The sequence below is a fragment of the Entelurus aequoreus genome, linkage group LG23 (genome assembly GCF_033978785.1).
Source record: "Entelurus aequoreus isolate RoL-2023_Sb linkage group LG23, RoL_Eaeq_v1.1, whole genome shotgun sequence".
NCBI classification, from domain to species: domain Eukaryota; kingdom Metazoa; phylum Chordata; class Actinopteri; order Syngnathiformes; family Syngnathidae; genus Entelurus; species Entelurus aequoreus.
In genome coordinates, this window is record NC_084753.1 from 9918713 (window position 1) to 9921212 (window position 2500).

General features: G+C 37.0%; 1 protein-coding gene across 1 annotated transcript in view; it reads left to right on the forward strand.

Moving 5' to 3' along the window:
• The window catches only part of LOC133641176 (protein Daple-like), a 166237-nt gene that overhangs the window by 153705 nt on the left and 10032 nt on the right, over window positions 1–2500 (forward strand). The gene's annotated exons all lie outside the window — the stretch shown is intronic.

Consider the following 2500-nt stretch of genomic DNA (forward strand, 5'->3'; position numbering starts at 1 on the left):
CCTCTGCCGGGTGCGTCTGTCTGCGGCCTGCTGCTGGCCCTTGTGGGCGGCACGGTGGGCCAGGCTCTGGGGTTCCTGTCGCTGTCCGGCTTGGCTGCGTGGGGGCGGTGGCCCCTGGTTCCCTGGGCACCACACCTACTGTTTGTGGGATGGGTTCTCGGGGAGGCTGGGGCCGTACTCTGGCTCCCGCACACACTGGGAGTCAAATGTATTGTACATGCAAATTCACATATACTCACACACATACATACAGACATACATAGGTACCTACGCTCCCACATACATATACAAATAAATACAGTACATATTTACACACTCAAAGTTCGTACATCCACACGCACATTCATTATACAAACATACTGTATACACATACTGTACATATACATTCACTGTAAAAACATACATATACAAATACTGTACATATACATTCACTGTACAAACACACACATACATATACTGTACATATACATTCACTGTTCAAACACACATACTGTATACACATACTGTACATATACATTCACTGTACACACATATACACATACTGTACATATACATTCACTGTACAAACACACATACTGTATACACATACTGTACATATACATTCACTGTACAAACACACATACTGTGTACACATACTGTACATATACATTCACTGTTCAAACACACATACTGTATACACATACTGTACATATACATTCGCTGTACACACATATACACATACTGTACATATACATTCACTGTACAAACACACATACTGTATACACATACTGTACATATACATTCACTGTACAAACACACATACTGTATACACATACTGTACATATACATTCGCTGTACACACATATACACATACTGTACATATACATTCACTGTACAAGCATACATATACACATACTGTACATATACATTCACTGTACAAACATACATATACACATACTGTACATATACATTCACTGTACAAGCACACATACACATACTGTACATATACATTCACTGTACAAGCACACATACACATACTGTACATATACATTCACTGTACAAACATACATATACACATACTGTACATATACATTCACTGTACAAACATACATATACACATACTGTACATATACATTCACTGTACAAGCACACATACACATACTGTACATATACAAGTACATATGCACACATACACTCATGCACATAATCACGTTTCATCAAGCATATATTAACGTTGTTGCCCTAGGGTAAACTGGGTATAACACATGGCACACTGACAAAGCTTAACCTATTGTTACTATAACAATCTACAAGGTTAAGGTTGCTTCTCTTTCTTCCCCTCCATTTTTCTGCATTCTTTCGTACCTCAAGTTATCATGACGTATATGTATTGTTGCATTTGAACAATTGTATTGTTGATAATAAAGGTAAAGTACTGGTATTGTTTATTATCAATAGCACTATTTCTATTGGTATTCATATTGCTCCATTTTTATGTGTAATAATGCTCATTGTCATTTCTGTATTTTATTTTTTTTTAATTTTCACTAACTGCTTATTTGCTATTACTTTTACATATTTGTACATGTCCTATTTGCTGATGTTGCTCTGTTGTTGTTGTTGTTGTTGTTGTTGTGTTTGCTGTTGTTGTTGTTGTCTCTCTGTCTAATCCCCCTGTTGTCCCCACAATTCCCCCCTCTGTCTTCCTTTTTCTCTCTTTCTATCCCCTCCTGCTCCGGCCCGGCTGCACCAAATGATAATATAAATACATTTAATAAAGTCAAAATACAAGTAAGGCAACAAGAGAAGTATCCTACACTTCTCTTTTGTAAAGTCAATCTGAACAGCCGATATGTGCATCTACATCTACTATATGATCATCTACATCTACTATATGATCATCTACATCTGCTATATGATCATCTACATCTGCTATATGATCATCTACATCTACTATATGATCATCTACATCTACTATATGATCATCTACATCTACTATATGATCATCTACATCTACTATATGATCATCTACATCTACTATATGATCATCTACATCTACTATATGATCATCTACATCTACTATATGATCATCTACATCTACTATATGATCATCTACATCTACTATATGATCATCTACATCTACTATATGATCATCTACATCTGCTATATGATTTGCCCGAGAAGCTGGGCAGGACATTATAAAAAAAAAAATAAAAAAAAAATACATACATATATATACCGTAATTTCCAGACTATAAGCCGCTACTTTTTCCCCTCGTTCTGGTCCCTGCGGCTTATACAAGGGTGCGGCTTATATACGGCCTGTTCTTCTCCGACACCGACGAAGAGGATTTCGGTGGTTTTAGTACGCAGGAGGAAGACGATGACACAATGATTAAAGACTGACTTTTCATATACCGGTAGGCTGGTTATTTTGATAACGTACAGGCGAGCACTTTGTATTACTTTGCACCGTTGTTTTTATTTGTACTCTGCACGAATGCTGTTCGCCATGTCGAAG